At 41.6% G+C, this 19,015-nt stretch overlaps 1 long non-coding RNA gene across 2 annotated transcripts; it reads right to left on the reverse strand.

The window, feature by feature from the left end:
- Positions 1-13,301: 13,301 nt before the first annotated feature.
- Positions 13,302-18,353, reverse strand: LOC120312146. 2 transcript variants are annotated; one of them, XR_005557799.1, is made up of 4 exons: positions 17,894-18,353; positions 17,493-17,574; positions 17,232-17,392; positions 13,302-13,351 (listed from the first exon to the last, which is right to left on the reverse strand). It is a non-coding gene; the product is annotated as an uncharacterized LOC120312146 (long non-coding RNA). The 2 variants fall into 2 exon arrangements; XR_005557800.1 differs by lacking the exon at positions 17,493-17,574.
- Positions 18,354-19,015: the final 662 nt, after the last annotated feature.

Genomic DNA, 19,015 nt, shown 5'->3' on the forward strand with positions numbered 1-19,015 from the left:
AACCCTATGCCTCATATCGGGGGTAGCTGCTCATATGCATACCACACAGAGGTTTACTAGTATATACAAACATGGGCCATGGATTTATTGCATGAGCATGAACCCACTGGTGTAAGCTCATCATCATTCTTGCAAAACATCCAACCCATTTTTCTTTATTTTATTAATCACAAGATGTGTCAAGTCTCTAATTAGATGTGTCCAAACACTAAGGTGACAAACTGCAATGCAGCTAACAAGAGTCTTTCATAATTCCAAGGGCTGAATTAATGCAGATGTCATTGTGCTACCTGGCCTCCAACCTTACAGGCCATCCCACCACAAGGTGATAATGGTTTCCTCCAGGGCCTAAGAAGAAATCACCATCCATTCGTATAATCAGTTTGAATGGGAAACCAGATTGGTAAGAATTTTCTCTTCTGTCTTGGGCTGTCTGGATCCCAGCAATGCATTTCAATCTAGGAGAACATCCAATGGCAAATGCTGGAGATGTGCACTCCAGAAGTACTCTAAGGGAAAGGACAGGACAATTAGTATTTTACAACCCCACAACAAATGTGCTAACTTTTAGCAACGGATGACTTCATAATCTGTCAGATGTTTGGAGCCAAAATATTAAGTGAGCATTACAGATGGCTATTTGTGTGATTTTGGAAATGTTGATGGATGGATGTAATCTACTTGGAACGAGTGGGCGAATTAATTATCGTGCATTAACTGGAACTGGAAGAAAAACCTGTAGCATCACCTGGGATGGGTGATTTTGGCTTAGTTTTGTTTGATTCTAATATTGCCAAAAGGAAAAATAATCCAAACATTTATTTGTTGACCAAGAGAGAAAAACTGCCTTGGCGTGAAGGTCACGCTGGTTACACTTGCATGGTGCTTTTGAAGAAGGTTTGGAATACATAGAAAATAGCAACCTAGAGTATTTTTTCTTATTATTATTTTTTTGTCTATGAAGGTGCCTCTCACTGAATAAAATTAGTTTGCGCTTATGTGCTTTTGTGTAAGTGCTTGTTTGAAAGATGCTTATCCCTGTATATATTTGCTCAAATCATTGGATTTGCTTTAAAGATAGATAGTTCATTAATTGATTAGTCTTGAAAGAACAGCCTACTGGGTTTTTTTCTCCCAACAAAACATATTAGCAATAGCAATAGCGCTTAGACTTACATACCACTTCACAGTGCTTCATAGCCCTCTCTAAACACTTTAGGACAGGAAGACCTGGAGGAACGTTGTCCATGGGGTCGCGATGGGTCGGACACAACTTTGCAATTAACAACAAAAAGCACTTTACAGGGTTATTATGCTACAATGGGTTGCTTATGGCTACTTTCTTGTGGCTACTTTTTTTCAACGTGGTTTTCTGTTTTTCTCTGCTTTAGGTTTTAGGTTCTTATCATCTTTGAAACTCCGGCCATCTTGATTATTAGTCTTGATGTCTGGGAATGCTGGGTTGTATAAATCAGCATCTGATTAGTTGGGTCTTTGCATTCCCAAATTGAGGAAGCTTCTTTCTGCTTCCTCTCTCACTATTTGTCAACTGTTCCATTTGGCACATTCAACAAAAGAAACCCCCAGCTCTTTAGGTTAACCAAGAGTGTAGCTTTATTGAAAAATCCATCTAGGCATGGCAGAAGCAAAGTCAGTCCTGGGATTTTTTCCTGTGAAAACCCACATAGTTAACTCTCCTTTTCCCCTCTGGGCCACCCACAGTTCATAGTTCACCAACTGAGTTCAGTTCTTTTGCTTTGGGAAAAGCTGTCTGCGTCAGTCAAAACATTCTTTATCACTCGGCCTTGTTAGATAACCACTCCCTGCATTCCATAGCCTCCCTCCATCCTTAGGAATTCACTACCCTCCTCCCATCATTGAGAACAAGTAGATACAGGCAACTACTGAGTGAGTCAGGTTTGACACTATTTATTCTCCCACTTTCCCAAGACTAGTAATGTTTCCTTAACAGCAACCATCATAATAATAAAAGTCGCATACAGCAATCAAATGTCATTTCTTAGTATCATCATAGTGGAAATGGAAGATTATGGGAATCAATGATAAAAGTTGGAGGAACCCCAGATAATAAATAGTTATTCATTGTATCCTTCTCTAATATCAGCAGTCTGCATTCACAAAAAGCAGTAGACCCATGAGTAAGTCTACATAACAGTGAAATGTTTCATTACTTTGCAACTAGCTACAGGACCTATAGAAGTCTCCTTCCACTGATCTATCACAATTCCTTCTTGTAAAATGCTTTGGGTGGAAATATATACAAAACATACATCATGCATCTGAGAAATGGCATTGTATTAATTGGCTGGGTGTCTTGATTGAATATTGCTGGTCTCGTAGATCACTTTTCTGAGTCTTTAACAATAAAACGGTAATTAAACATTTTATTTTTTAAAAAACTATGTGTATTAGTGTGACGTGGGGAACTTAACATTTCAGAAAAATCAGTCAAATTTCAAAGTTGTTGAAATTTGACTGGGCTTGGGGAGAGGGTAATAATGTTGTTTCTGGGGGAAGGAAATCTTTATGAAATGATTAATTTACAAGAAAAAGCAGCAGTTCCAGCCATTTCCTCAGCTCTCTAGGATGAATAATACCGGCGTTGTAAAGGCCAACTGTGTCATTTTAATAATTGATATCTGGCTGCTTTTCTGTGCCACCTGAAGAGTATTTATTGTATTTTTCCAGAGTCCACTCCAAACACAGCTCGGATTATCAATTGCCTCAGCTCTATTTCAGTCAGCGGTGTTGGTGTTTTACAAAATCTTATTTCTCCCAGCTCCTCCCGTTAAACTGATTAGGTCCTCTGGGTCAATTTAGCATAGCCTCAACAGGTAGGCTTGAATGAATAATGACAATTAAGAAAGCCGGTGGGGAAATGTAACTCAATTTAAATGAGGAAGACACAAAGAAATGTCTGGGTCTGTTCCTCAAGCAAAGAGACCGGCGTGGGTAACCGAACTTAACAGGAGAAACCTGGTCATGGAGGGAAATGCAGCAAACCAAAATCCCTAGAACAAGGACAAGGGGGGACATGATAGCAGCCTTCCAGTATCTCAGGGGCTACCACAAAGAAGAGGGAGTCAAGCTATTCTCCAAAGCGCCTGAAGGCAGGACAAGAAGCAACGGGTGGAAACTAATCAAGGAGAGAAGCAACCTAGAACTAAGGAGAAACTTCCTGACAGTTAGAACAATTAACAAATGGAACAACCTGCCTCCAGAAGCGATGAATGCTCCAACACTGGAAGTTTTTAAGAAGAGACTGGACAGCCACTTGTCTGAAATGGTATAGGGTTTCCTGCCTGAGCAAGGGGTTGGATTAGATGACCTCCAAGGTCCCTTCCCACTTTATTAACTATTCTGGAAAGAGTGCAGAAAAGAGCAACAAAGATGATTAGGGGACTGGAGGCTAAAACATATAAGGAACGGCTGCTGGAATTGGGTATGTCAAGTTTAACGAAGAGAAGGATGAGGGGGGGACATGATAGCAGCGTTCCAATATCTCAGGGGCTGTTACAAAGAAGAGGGAGTCAAGCTATTTTTCAAAGCCCCTGAAGGCAAGACAAGAAGCAACGGATGGAAACTAATCAAGGAGAGAAGCAACCTGGAACTAAAGAGAAACTTCCTGACAGTTAGAACAATTAACCAGTGGAACAACCTGCCTCCAGAAGCGGTGAATGCTCCAACACTGGAAGTTTTTAAGAAGAGACTGGACAGCTATTTGTCTGAAATAGGGTTTCCTTCCTGAGCAGGGGGTTGAATTCAAAGAGGGACCTTCTCTGGCGTTCTGAACTTAAAAAAAAAATAAAAATCTTTCAGCTCCTATTGCCAAAGTAGCAGGTCTTGTATAAACCTTTCAAGATGATCTTCCTTGCTGTCTACAGGTAACTCTCGACGTAGAACCACAATTGAGTCAAAATTGTCGTTGCTAAGTGAGATATTTGTTTAAGTGAGATTCTGCCCCATTTTTATGGCCTGTCCTGCCCCAGTCATTAAATGGAGCCATTGCAGTTAGTTACATGTTGTTAAGTGAATCTGGCTTCCCCATTACTCGGCTTGTCAGAAATTCACAAAAGGGGATCCCGTGACCCCCAGGACACTGCAACCGTCATAAATATGAGTCAGTTGCCTAGAGGCTGAATTTTGATCACATGACGACGGGGATGCCTCAATGGTCATAAGTGGGAAAAATAGTCACGATTCGCTTTTTTTTCGGTGCCCTTATAACTTCGAACAGTCACTAAAGGACTAGCTGAACCCTGCGTCACATCATCCCATCCTGATGCTAGTGCTCAGCGCCAAGAAATTGGAAGATGTTGAAGAGAATAAACATCTCTCTTGAGGGAGATGGGCAGTCCAGAAGTCTGAATTGTAAATACATAAATAAACAAATCCCAGTTAAGAAACGAAATCACCAAAACTTTGTCATTACATCAGAGGCCCTTCAGATATTCATGTTCTGTCCCAGCCCACGGGAGACCTTGTTAAGTTCACAAGGAGAAATCCCTCTTCCAACAAGCATGCTGGAACTGCAGGAAAAAACCGATCCCTTTATTATTCACAGACCTGAGTCAACGTCCAAGGCAAACAAACACAGTTTACAGAAACTTCGATCCTTCGGCAACCAGCACCTCTCACACCTTCCCTTTTATTATGCAGCCAAAGCGTGGCTTCCTAATGCCTTCTCCTTTGCCTTTGGAGCCGCCCCATTGCATTCCTCAGTCCTACTCTCTTTTCTTGCCAGTGTTTTCGTGCATCCTGGATATCTCCCAGCTGTTCTTCATCACTGTCCAACTCAGGCTCCCAGCACAGCTGTGTCTCAGACTGAGGGTGAGTAGAGGGGCCAGGCTCCTTGTCAGACTATAAGTCTTGGAGCTCCTCAGAGCCTTCCTCTGACTCTGATGTCACTCCAGGCCCCTCCTCCACCTCCTACTCTGATTCCTCAGACTCAGCTGCCGGGTCCACTAACTGGCGAGGAATCACAACAATTCATCTCACAGCTAGCCTACTTACAACACATTCTAAGTAGGGCTGCCCTTGAAGACCATTTGGGAGTCACAACCGTTTCAAAATGCAGCAATGCTCTAAGAGCAATAATAGGTACGTTATGAGCTGCATTGGTTACCAATCAGCTTCCAAGTGCAATCAGCTAGTTGTCATCTGAAAAACCCTATGTGGCATAGGTGTTTTTGGAGTCAGGAAACCTCAAAACCTAAGCAAGCAAATAAACAAACTCAGCACTTCTCTTGTGCCACATGGTTCCATCCACATGGTGACTATCACCTTAAAAAAAATTAAGTACAGACACAAAAGTTTCCACTTTTATGTTAGAATACAGGTGAAACTATTGCAAATATAGTTTCACCTATATTCTCTATATCATATAAACTATAAATGCTCTGTAGTACTTAGGTTAGGCCCATAGCTGAGAATTCAGGGATCTGAAATTCATCTATATATATATATATCATTTGGGGAAATAAATAGTAATTTTTTTACAATAATATATTCTTATAATAAATAGCCAAATGCTACTATTAAAATAGTAAAACAGTTAAAAATTCCATTATGCCCCCCTACCCATATGTCCTTGGTTTTAATGTAGATGTATTTTTATGCCTGTAAACCACCCACAGTTCCATTACGGTAAGTTGGGCAGCCAATAAATTTACTTATTTAATTGATTAATTAATTAATTAATAAAAGCTTTCTATTTCAATTGAGCACAAGGAAAATGGTCTTTCTGAGATGCAAATTATTTATTTGTCCTTCTTCTGCATTCTTGTTCTTGACTCATGACTCGGCCTATTGATTTGTTCTGTGGTCCCGGCATAAATGTTAATTCTGATTAATCACCTCATCTTACATCCTGCCTGTTCACTCCAAGACCACTTCAGGGTGAAGAACAAATAGATCCTCCAGTGTCTGTTCTCTGGACAGTATTGAATAGCAGTGAGTTGTATTGAAATTTTGGCGATGAGAGAATGTTTATCTTCTACCATACCTAAGACAGAAGAAAGCTTTCTTAGATTGAATTGATCATGTGGCATGTATAGCTCCATCTCCTTTAAGGATGGATCTATATTCCTTCTCAGAAGATGAAACGGCCACTCAAGAAGAACAGTCCACACTGCCAGCTCAGCATCTTAGTGGTATATAAAGTCCTAAGCGACTTAGCCAGCATAGCTAGATAACTCTAAGGCTGATCGATTGTGTCATCTTTCAATGACTCATGATGACATCTGTTCTTATGCTCTTTTCTGATGTTTGATGGCTATCAACAATCTCGTAATTTAAGGGCCAAACTGAAAGCCTGTCTCTTCATCCAGATCTTTCTTGTTCTTATATTCAAATCTCACCGGCTCAAGGTTGACTCAGCCTTCCATCCTTCTGGGGTAGGTAAAATGAGGACCCAGATTGTTGGGGGCAATGTAAATATATATATATATATACATTGCTTACTGGTGTACACTGCTTAGAGAGTGCTTGCACTTAAAGCGGTATGTAAGTCTCATAAATAAATAAATAAATATTCTTAACCTCTCCCGTATATTTTAATGCATATTTTATGAACTGTTTAAAAGCTCTTCTTTTATTACTGTTTTTAAATGTGTTTGTAACCTGCTTCTATCAGGAGCAATATACAAATATCTTAAATAAATAAATTTCTTTATCATAATATTTAGTTTAGTCAGAGAAGATTAAAATTAAAAAATAACTGAAATATATTTAAAAAACAAAAGAAAAAATGCAACAATCAAAACAAAAAGTGTCTTAGGAAAAAAAATAAAAGACTAATACATATACACACAGAATTCTCCCCAGCTGAATGTTGATTAATATAACTATGTTAGTTTCCCACTCCTTGCAAAACAGGCCAAAATAGTTTTAAACTACTGAACTACTAAATCTATTTACAAATTGTTAGCCTGTCATCTATATACTACATTAATAACAAAATAGTTAACAGGAAAAACAATAACAATAGAATTATTACATAAAAGTAGCAGAATTATTAATAACAATAAAAGAAAGTCAAGAGCCAGCAGGGTCTGTGTCTCTTTAAGAGCCTGTGTATAAAAGGGAAGGTTCCGCAGATGTGTTCTCTCTCTTCCATTTCCTGCTGTGTATTGGATCCTGCTGTATTAACATATGTATGTATTTTGTTCCTGGTGTATGATATTGTAGATAGTGTAAGATAATATAGACCACTGTTTACTGTGTTTACTCCTGGGTTTATCCCCTTTCACGGCCTTCTCACAAGCAAAGTCCATGGGGAAGCCAGATTCACTTCACAACCAGGTTAAGTGAACTGATCAATTTCAGTGACTCACTTAACAACAAGGGTGTCATGTGTTTGACTAATGAAACACTTCAAAGAACTTTCAGGCATGGTTTAACCTAAAAAAAGCCTTTATTAGTGTAGAGACGTGTCAGCACGGCATGATGGATGCCAAGATCAGAATTTCCCTTCCTTTTGCACATAACATTCCATGATCCCCTCCCCTATTTTGGGGTCATGACTTGGAGGGCAAAGATTCACTTCCCTTCGGGCTTTCCTTACTAATCTCCTCCCTTTTCTCTGTCATCTGAATTAACTCTAAAAATACCAGACAGTTCTGCATATTTTGTCAAAGCAAGAATATTCAATATTAGCACCGTTGACAAAGGGCAAGCAAGAACGTAAAAATGGGGCAAAACTCACTTGACAACAGAAAGTTTGGGCTCAGTTGGAGTCATAAGTCGACTCCAACTATATCCAACTCTACCTGTATTCTCATTTGCAAAAAAAAAAAAAAAAGGCAACTCCTAACTCATCAAAGGAGGAAGAATTTTTTTTTTTTTAAAGGCAGAAGAAAATGTCAGGATGGTATTATCTGCAGAGCATTTTTTTCCCCGAATATCTATCACATTGCCAAAGGGGGATCTGGGCCCTTAGCCAAAGGATGCTGTCACTTGGCATTAAAGCCTGGGTCCGCTGGGTTGAGATAGGTGACAAAATGCCACCCTTGGAGTCTTTGCTGATTCAGTGGTTGTTAGAGTCTAAACACACAAGGAAATTAAATATTGAGAACTCCTTTAAAATAATAACGTCTTGGCTCCTTGTGATGTTCTTGCTTCCTCAGCTAAGCCTCTCAGTCTCAGCATTTGGTTCTGATTTATGCCACGATGGCTCCCTTCTTCCACCGTAATGCAGTCCATATCACTTTTTATAGCATAGCGTGCTATCAGGAGTGTCTCAAAGAGGATAGCAGGGAAAGCCCCGATTGGCTGTGACAGACAAAAAAAAATAATACTTTTTTCATTATTCTCCTTTCGTCATTCATGGAACTTCATGGGGGATAAAATACGGGTCCCCTTGGCATATTGCAATAGATGGAATATGCATCTATAACCTCCTTTAAAAAGTGCCAGATCCTTTTTTCTAACAGTAATAAAGTGAGAACAGCAACTCTCAAGTAGCACCTTTGAGAAATGTTGCAGTATGACTGCCATCCTCCCCAGCTATTAGGGGTGATGACCATTGCTGTCCAAGACACCTGGAGCTTGCTCCTTGAGCTGACAAGGCTAAGTTTGCATGTTGCACGAAGGTGGTTTAGCACATTGTGTTAACCCAACTGTTTTGTAAATGTGGTTTACAAACTTAGCATCCTATGTGAATCCAAATGTGTGTTACTAAACAAACCATGGATAATGCCGTGTGTGCTACTGATGTAGACGTGGAGGCTGTAGCCTACCATAGCTGAACTTACCTAATGCCATATTACAATTAGAGTTCTTGTTGTTGCCTTGAACATTAAATTAATTTGACTCTTCTGCTCCCTAGCAACCCTAAGCAGAGAATGTTGTTGAGGACTGTGCTCATTAAAAGCAAAACTGTATGCCCAGATGGCATTTAGCTGGCCTTGCCTGATTTTTTTTTTTTTAAAAAAAGATCAACGGGGGTCTGACTGTTCAGGACTGGTGACCTGGAAATCCTAGGAAATTGGGAAATTGAGCAAAGAGCCCAGAAGTTTTGTGTTGTTGGCCCTCCCTCTCAACAAATCCAAAATTTACTTACTGGACCGCATACTGCCGCATAGTTCCCAGAGACCGGTGAGGTCCCACAGATTGGGCCTCCTTCAGGTCCCGTCGGCCAGACAATGTCGGCCGGCAGGCCCTTGGGGAAGGGCCTTTTCTATGGTGGCTCCGACCTGGTGGAATCAACTTCCCCCCGAGATTCGAACTACTCCCACCTTGCCGGCCTTTAACAAAGCCATTAAAACTCTCCTGTTCCAGCAGGCCTGGGGTTGATCTCCCCGGGGGGGGGGATACGATTGGGACACGCTGTGTGAATGCACTTATTTTATTGTTTTATTGTTATATTTATTGTTTTAATTTTGTACGCCGCCCTGAGTCCCTAGGGATTGGGCGGCATATAAATGTTATTAATAAATAAATAAATAAATAAATAAATAAATAAATAAAATGCTTGAGTCCATCTAACCACAAGATGTGGTCCTATTTGAGGAGGAACTTTGTTTCACTTTTCCTTTTTTTTTCTTTCCTAATAATTGTTGGGTTAATTAACTGAAGGGTTGGGGGTTTGGGGGAAAGAGGCGGGGCTTCTTAAAACAATTTTAGCAGGTCATTCCCCCCCCCCCCACTTCATTGCATTTGTCTTGCTTTGAATGCAATGGAGAGCTTTAATGGACTTGATTTCTAAGAAGAGCACCAACGGGACCAAGAATAGTGGTCCATCTGCTGAAGATAACCTCTGCTGAACTGGACTTGACAGCTTGTTTCCCAGAAAGAAAGATAATAGAGGCAGATGGGACAAGAGAGTTGAGATAGAAGTTTCTGGGATAAACCCAAAAGTGCTTTTCCCCAAAAAGGCCAACGGGCTTTCAAAATTCTGCCTCCGTGCAACATGTGAACTTAGCCCTATCAGCTCAAGGAGCAACCTTCAGCTGTCTTGGCTAGCAATGGCCATCACCACCCATGGCTGGGGAGGATGGGAACTGTACTCCAACATTTCCAGGATGTTCTACTTGAGGGTGGCTGTTCTCACATTCTGAAGAACTGAAGAAGCTTCTTGGATAAAGAAGAGAAACCATTTCAAGGAAAACAGAAACAAAACAGGCCAGATGCCTTTTGGAAAAGCACTTTTGGGACAACGATGTTCTGGATGATTGATAATCTCCGTAGACATTCTAAGGTGAACATTTCTCTAGTCACCACGTCTTGGAGGTGACAGAGAAAAATCGAAGGACGTCACAATTTAATAAGGTATTAATAAGTCTGATATAAAACACTACAAAAGGTTATCTCCTTTCCTAACACTGTACAGTATCAGCTTCCCCCACCTGACCTATGGAAACCAGAGAAAGGGACCCCCTGGTAAATATATCAGAGCAAGTTTCTGGCATGTAATAGCTTTCTCACTATCAAATGTCAGCTCAGTTGTGCTCTGTTAACGGGGAAAAAGCAAGAAAAATCAGTTGATATCACTTACTGTATGTGTGAGCTTACATGAGAGCTGATCCTAGGTATAGAGGGATTTAAAATTGTCTAGTCAGGATAACACAAGGCCATCCTTATTTACAGAGATTTGTGCGTGTATCAGGGAAGGTGGGTGAATGGGCACTTTTCCCCAAGAAAAAACAGCAATCCAAATGTTTCTAGAATAAAACAGGAACCAAAGAACACATCTGGCAAAATAATATCCTAAAGGATATTTTCATCGAGTAGGTGAGGATGAATAGTATGTGGAGGAATCATTTAAGTCAAATCCAACATTGGCAGAAATCCAAATTAACCTTCCCCCAGATAGATATTGTCCATTTCCTGGACTGTGCATTTCCTTGATTGTCCATTTTCTGCTTGAACATTTCCAGTGAAAGGGTGTTCACTCTTTCTCTCCTTGATTTATTCTACTGATGAGCTGCAGTTATTAGGATTTTTCTCTTAACTTTCCACCTAAATCTGCCTTAACCTCTTTACTCAGTGTCCTGTATTTCCGTTAATCCAGAGCAAGTGTTCTTTCTACTGCAGGATTCAGAACGTTGTAGTGTATCAGTTGCATCCAACTCACCATTTCTAGGAAGGAAGGAAGGAAGGAGGGAGGGAAGGAAGGAAGGAAGGAAGGAAGGAAGGAAGGAAGGAAGGAAGGAAGGAAGCAAGGAAGGAAGGAAGGAAGGAAAGAAGAAGGGGGAAGGAAATAGAAATCAAAGAAGGATGGGGATAGAGACTAAAAAAAAAGGAAAAAGGAACAAATGAAAGAAGGAACAGGAGAGTCAGCCAAAAGGAAAGGGATAACAAAATAGGAAGCAAGGAGGAAATTAAAAGAATAGGGAGGGAGGGAGGGAGGAAGGAAGGGAAGGAAGGAAGGAAGGAAGGAAGGAAGGAAGGAAGGAAGGAAGGAAGGAAGGAAGGAAGGAAGGAAGGAAGGAAGGAAGGAAGGATAACAGGTCTGCTGTTCTTTGAAACGGGTGCATTTTTCACAAAATCCAGTTTAGCGCAGTTTCTTTCCAAGAAATAATAAGCTGATGATGGTAATAAAAACTGATTATGTCGAAATGGGCAATCAAAGAAAATCATATGCATATGACATGGCCAAATGAAAGCTCATTGCTAGACAAAATGACATTTGGATCCCTCAGAGAGTGAAACTGTATTAAAAAATGACCCTCCAAATTGTGCACACATTTACACAAATAATTATTTTCCGACAGGCCATGCAGGCTTCAAAGTCTTGTGGAAATGAGGGGTTGATCTGGCTCGCTTTGCTAAATGATGATGCTTCACACCTTGTTTACTGGACCCTTTAGATTGTTTCTAGCATTCTGACCTTTTTCTTTCTATCTCTGACATATATGACCTTTGACAGCATCCACGGGAGAACTTATTCTAATGAGCCAGCCAGATCATTTTATTGCTCTTCTTCAATTAGCATCTCATCAGAGTCCCGTGTTCTGGAAGAGTTCCTTTGCTGATTTGCTTGACAAGGCGGAGAAAGATTTGCACTGGTCTTGAGTTTCCATTTTTTTAGACCTTGTGAAAATGCATGATGGAGCAAGTCAAGGACAGAGCAGAGGATGGGATGCCACCTCCTGATCTAAGTATTTCGCAGAGGCGTTTCTGGAAAATGTTGCTATGCATTCTTGAAATGTGGAAAAACTATACATTCATGGATGCGGCAGGCTTAGCTAAGAGCACATAGAAAGCATGGGATGCATGAAAAATAGGAACTCGGTCATTTCCTTGCTTTGAGTCCTGCTTCCTGCGTTTGGATCCTAGTTCTTGCTTTTGAATTCCCACTTTCTGCTTTCAAAGAAAAATAACTTTTTTGTTCAAGGCCATCCCATTAGCCCGTGGCTGTTGTTCTCCTTTGACTGCTGTTTAGCAGGCAGTATCCCAAAAGTAGATGTCTCAGGGTCAAAACTCACTTTAGTCAATGTACTTTCAACAATATAATTACATTAAGTTAATTGCATGTTTTTGCCTGGTTCCTCTTTATATTTAGTCAATTTTATTTTTGGTTACCTTAAAAATTACAGATTGGTACTGTTATTTGGAGATGCTGACAGAGTAATAGAATAATAGAGTTGGGAGGGACCTTCTAGTCCAATGGTGGCGAACTTATGGCACGGGTGCCAGAGGCGGCATTTGGAGCCCTCTCTGTGGGCACCTGTGCTGTTGCCCCAGCCTCGCCTCCCCCTGCGACCCCCTCCTTTCCAGCAGCCTCCCTGAAGGAGAGTCGCCCCTGAGTGTGGTCCACGCAGAGCAGCGCAGCCAAGGACATGTCAGCCAGGCAACGTAGACAAGACTCTGCCCTCACACACCATTGTGCACAGTTGATGCTGCAGGGTGCGGGCAGAGGGTGTGACCGCCATAGCGCTGTTGGGCTGCCTGGGCGATCTGCGGCGGGCCCTGGAGGCGGTGAGTGGCCCTGCAGGCAGGCGGGGTGGGGGATGGAGCAGGAGTGGGGCAGGGGGTGGAGTGGGGGCGGGGCCAGTTTTTGGGCACTCGGTCTCTAAAAGGTTCGCCATCACTGTTCTAGTCCAACCTCCTGCTCAATCAGAAAACCCTATGACCTTTTGCTTTTGGTTCAACATGCTCTTGGAGTTGCCTCCAAAACTTTGTGGAAAAGCAAGATATGTGTCTTTGGACATTAACATACAGGTAATCCTCAACTTACAGCCACAATCCAGGGTCATTAAGCAAATAGAGCAATCCTTAAGGAAATCTGACTTCCCCCATTGGCTTTGCTTGTCAGAAGTCTCTTAGGAAGGTTGTAAATGGCGAACATCTCATTGAAAGAAAAGTCTTCATCAGGGTCCAGTCCAAGCTGGGAAAAAACAAAATGGAGACTGCTTTAGAAAGAAGGTTGTAGTTTATTGAAGAGCAGAGCCAGACAGAAATATGGCTCTGGGAAAGCTGATCACATGTAGCTGGGAGTGGTGGGTTTTTATACCTTCTGGGGCTCTTGAGGTTGCTTCCTGTTCCTGTGGCATGAACTTTGACCCTCCCCCTTTTGAGCATGTCCTTTTGGTATTCCGATTGTGGTGTGTTAATCCTTTTATGTCCTAAAGGTCATTACCTTTAAAGTTTGGGTGGGGTGTGTAGATTTTAGGGGTCTTTGTCTTATAAATCTCATCAGCTTCTAGCTTCCTGGTTCCTACCTTTCTGAATAGGATTATCAAATCTGCATGTCTACAGACCTGGCCTCTGCCTGGGGCTGTTAAGAAAACTGGGCCTGCTTTTCTGCCTTTTAAGACCCTTTGGGAAAATATAATATTCTGCCTTTTTAATATTCCCCCAAAATATTTCTTTCTTTTTTTGGGGGGGGGATGCTGTCCTCCCAAAATCTGATCAAGGGATGCTTTAACCACCACAAATACAGGTTGATTGCCAAGCATCTGAATTTTGATCACGTGACCCTCAGGGATTTTGCAATGGCCATAAGTCGTAAGTAACTTATTTCAGCCTCATTATAAGTTTGAACATCCATGAAATAAAATGGCTGTAAGCTGAGGACTCCCTGCAGGATACAAGGAGGCACATACAGGTAGTCCTCGACTTATGACCACAATTGAGCCCAGAAAATTTCTGTAGTTAAGTGAGACATTTGTTAAGTGAGCTTTGCCCCACTTTACAGCTTCCCTTGCTACAGTTGTTAAGTCAATCACTGCAGTTGATAAGTTAGTAACACGGGTGTTAAGTGAACTTGGCTTCCCCTCTGACTTTGCTTGTCAGAAAATCACGAAAAGGAGATCTCCTAACCTCAGGACATAGCAACCGTCATAAATATGAACCAGTTGCCACACATTTGACTTTTGATCACATGGTCATGGGGCTGCCACAAAGGTCGTTAAGTGTGAAAAGCGGTCATAAGTCATTTTTTTTCAGTGTCGTGGTAACCTTGAACAGTCTGTAAGGCACCTCAATTTTACATCTTAAGAAGACAGAACTCTTGGAATGTCTCTTCCAACAGGGATCTTTATTAAGAGAAGCTGATTGCAGGCATGCTAGACAGGATCTGGGGGATCCTCTCCCACCATTCAATGTTTTAAAGTGTTTCCAAGCAGCCCCCACCCACAGTTCTTCCGGGCGATTCAATCCGTCAGTCCGCTCCGTCGGCACGATCACTCGTCCTCTTTTCCCAGATCCAAGGTGTTGTATTTCCCACCCCCTTTTCCTCACTGCTGGCAAAGGGGAGTGAGATGAAAGGCGATGGCCACATTGTTATGGTTAGTTCCCTCAATGAGAATCCACAAACGGTCACTTTGTAGTTAATGAAGGAAGTGAGAGTCATAAACCCCCCATGCTTTCCCTCCTCCCTTTTCGTAGTATGACAGAATCCAGAATAGAGTAAGAACTGGTTTTTCATCAGAGTAGGTAGATAGAAATGAAATATAATTGGATTCTGACACAGTCACTACATGAACTGCTGTAAAACGAGGACTACCTGTAATTCACTATGTCTCAATTTCATTATCTCCCGAATTTTCTTCTACAGAAGTCGACAGGTGATTTTTCAGTGCCTTTTTTGTGTTCTTTTTCAGATGAATGCCGATCTCTGCTGTAGCAATCCGTGTGGATTTGCCTTTTCACACTTAAAAGTCGTAGATGTTTCAGGTTTAAAGAATAAAGACATCAGGATCAAATCAACAAGCTACGTGGCCCTCTCTAAACCATCTCTGCTAAAATTTCATCCTTTTGTCGATAGATCAGAAGCAAATGTAGGAAAAAAATTGCGCTCTTTTACAGCAAAGGGAAGCCCCACGGAAATGAGCTGAATGAGGCTATTAACCGATTTTCAATACAAAGCTAATTGATAAAAATCAAGGCAACCCAGTTTCTATCATTTTATTTTTTTTTCCAGGCACAAAAAGGAATAATTCAGTTTGTTGTTCCAAATATATTTGACACATTAATTCAGCATGAAAAGAATGGTTTAATGAAGTCTGAAGAGAATTGCTATCTGCCCTTTGAATGAGTTATCTAAATGCCACTTTATTATGCGAAGCTATGTAAAATAAATTGCCTTCCAATCTTAGTTAAGAAAGAAAAAGAAGGAGGAAAAAAACACTCTTATCACAGCCCAGTGTTTACGGAGAAATGATGTGAAGATCACTGCACCACTTTAAAGACGAGTAGGGGGGGTGGATGGGTGGAAACTTTACACCAATAGCCCCCACATTGAGAAGCGGATAATTTGACATGGAGATAATTATCGTCTTATTTTAAAAAGCGATTAAGTGCAATTGTGTTCCGCAAGAAGAGACACGGAACCAAGAAAACAAAACTTAAGTGTGGCATTGTTCAGTCATAGGCTTGGAGATGGAACCCAAACCTTTCAAAATGCCTAACTATCTGTCACTGGGTGGTATGAAAGTACGATAAATAAATAGGCTTATATTCCCTCCGATCTTTGACTAGGCTACCCTACACCTTTAAGGATGCTATCAGAAATAGACAGTTCTTCCTTGAAGTTTCCTATGGAGAGGCATTTTACAGGTGGTCTTCAACCATGCATTTAGTGAGTGTTCAGAGCCACTAAAAGAGGGACTTTTCCCCATTTTTTCACACTTATGACCATTGCGGGATCCCCTGGTCATGTGATCAGAATTCAGACACTTGGCAACTGGCATGTACTTAGACAGTTGCAGCGTCCCAGGAGTCATGTTGCAACCTTCAATGGGGAAGCCAGATTCTCTTCACGGTGTTACTAATTTAACAATTTGCAGCGATTCGCTTAACAACAGTGGCAAGAAAGTTTGTAAAATGGGGCAAAACTCACTTAACAGATGTCTTCCTTAGCAATGGAAATTTTGGGTTCATTTGTGGTTATAAGTTAATAACTTTGTAGAAGACAGAGGTCATTGCTTTAATTATACTCCTCACTGTTTCTCATAATTCACTGCATTTGTTAATATAGCTACAGCTTATATTTAGAGAATCAATTTAATATATTCTTTAATATATCCTCCTCCTCCTCCTCCTCCTCCTCCTCCTCCTATCTTCTTCCAGCTTCTTCCAGTGCCTAAACATGGCTATTTCTGCCAACTGGCTGAAACAGACTCCACGGATATTCAAAACTGGGCCAAGGGCTGCCATCATCCCTTCAGCTAGAGGTTGCTCACTCCCTGATCTATCCTTATTGACTGTGGCCCTTCAGGGTTTCAGATGGGCGTCTTTCCCATCCCTAACACACCCTGGAAAAGATGTCCTTCCTGACAGAACAATGATCAATCTGGGATGTGTAACAAAACAGGTGATCAAAGCTTTTCCTTCCTGACTTGTGACTCTAATTCAGAGAGCTAGAAAAGCACAAAAGGTCTTTTCTGATGCTTTCTCCAGTAGCTCCGTTGGCCGAGATACCTTGTTGGCATTTCTTTGATCTGCCTCCGTTGGGCAAAGAAAAACCTGCCTATTGTGTTATTTATTTATTTTTTTGCTGAATTATTATAGCTCTTCACACCGCTTTCCCACTTCCCTTAATTTAACAACCTTTATTTTTAATCCCTTGTTTTTAACAAAATGGACTTATTATTCATCTGGGTTTCTCAGACATAATTTATGATTTGGTATTTTCTTCCCTCGCCCCTGTTTCCTCCCCCACAAGTAATGTGAAGCTCTTGGCACTAACTTGGCTGGTGGAAAGTGATTTTTATCATGCAACACCAAAGAAAGTGTACCGTAATGGATAAACAATATGCATTTACCGTGATAGATGCATTGCTCCACAGAGGTTCCTTAGGGTCTGTCAGTGACAGAGTACATTGTGTTCCACATCCTGCCTTCCCTTTCTTGGTTACACATTGTCTCTGACACAAGGTTTGCCTTTCTGCTATCTTTATAGCACTTTCAGGAAGGTGAACGGAATCTAAAAGAAAAGGAGAACAGAGAGGATGATGGACCTTGAGCAATCAGGATAAACAGTAAGGCAAAAAGGAAAAAAAAAGATTCGTGTAGAAGGAGCTTACTTCAGGTCCTGTTGATGCAAACAGCCTGTTCACAAATCCCTAGAGATAGTGAAGTCAATGGTAGGGAAAGGAGTGGCAGAACCTGAGGGAGGAGTCAAAAGAGGGCTCAGCCTAGAATCCCTATATAGCCACAAGCAGTTTAAGTCTAATCTCCCTTGAATTCCATGGACCCTTACCTAATTCCAAGCAGGTGCTAACCATTAGTCGAAAAGATTCTAGTGCAGGGGTGTCAAATTCGCGACATCACGTGACGTGTCGTGACATATCACAACTTTTTTTTGCCATTGCCGGCAATGGGGTGGGCACGGTTTTGCTATGATGCATCCAGCCCGCGGGCCGGCAGTTTGACACCCCTATACTAGTGCATAGGCTTTTTAAGCCATAAAATAGTTTAATTCTACCTTCGTGTGTGGATCTGGTCTTTCGCGCCTGACATCAGCTGACATCACTTGATCCCGAGATTTCTGTTTTTCTATTCCAATCTGAAAAATAAATAAATGATGGTTTAATTATTCCAGACCAAAAAAAAAAAGCCAGCAGCCTGTCTGTTCTTGGCTGTTAATTGGCAATCAGTGTCAGGAAAACAAGTTAGCCAGTCTGATTGTTGTTAGAAAGCAGGGAACAAGATGGCTGACCTGTTTTTTGCCAGCAGACAATAGACTATCTGTCTGAGCAAATGCAGTGATGACACTGTTCAAGACTCAGTCTGCAGCAGCATCGGGACCAGGCATGTAAAAGAGGGACTTGTGGAATGACATCGCTGTAGGACAGGGCTTCCCACATCCTTTTTAAAGGCTGAGCGATGAAGAATGGAGGCTATTGAACTCTGATGCTGGAGAAGACTCCTGCGAGTCCCTTGGACTGCAAGGCGATCAAACTAGTCAGTCCTAGAAGCAATCAACCCCGACTGCTCTTTAGAAGGCCCAATCCTGAAGTTGAAACTCAAGTACTTTGGCAACTTAATGAGAAGGAAGGACTCACTGGAGAAGAGCCTGATGCTGGGAAAGATTGAGGGCGAGAGAAGAAGGGGACAACAGAGAATGAGATGGCTGGACGGAGTCACCGAAGCAATAGGCATGAGCTTAAATGGACTCCAGAAGATGGTAGAGGACAGGAAGGCCTGGAGGAACATTGTCCATGGGGTCACGATGGGTTGGACGCGACTTCACAACTAACAATAACAACAAAAATGTTTTAAATCCCATCTTTATTACTTTATAAGTAACCCAAGGGGGGGGGAAGATTCCTAATATTCCTTTCTCCTCCTATTTTTCTCACACCAGCCCTGTGAGGTGAGTTGGGCTGAGAGTGACAGAGCCAAGGTCACCCAGCCAGATTTCACACCTAAAGTGGGATTAGATCACACCGTCTCCTGCTGATTGACCCAAAGTCATCCAACTGGCTTTCACACCTAAGGCAAAACTAGAATTCACCGTCTCCTGGTTTCTAGCCAGAAGCCTTATCCACTGGAACCAAACTGGCTTGTCTTTTTCAATATCTTGTATGCTTTGCCGCACACGTTG

Source organism: Crotalus tigris, unplaced genomic scaffold (assembly GCF_016545835.1).
Source record: "Crotalus tigris isolate CLP2741 ecotype Arizona unplaced genomic scaffold, ASM1654583v1 scf7180000018432.44079421565:4894166, whole genome shotgun sequence".
Classification (NCBI taxonomy): domain Eukaryota; kingdom Metazoa; phylum Chordata; class Lepidosauria; order Squamata; family Viperidae; genus Crotalus; species Crotalus tigris.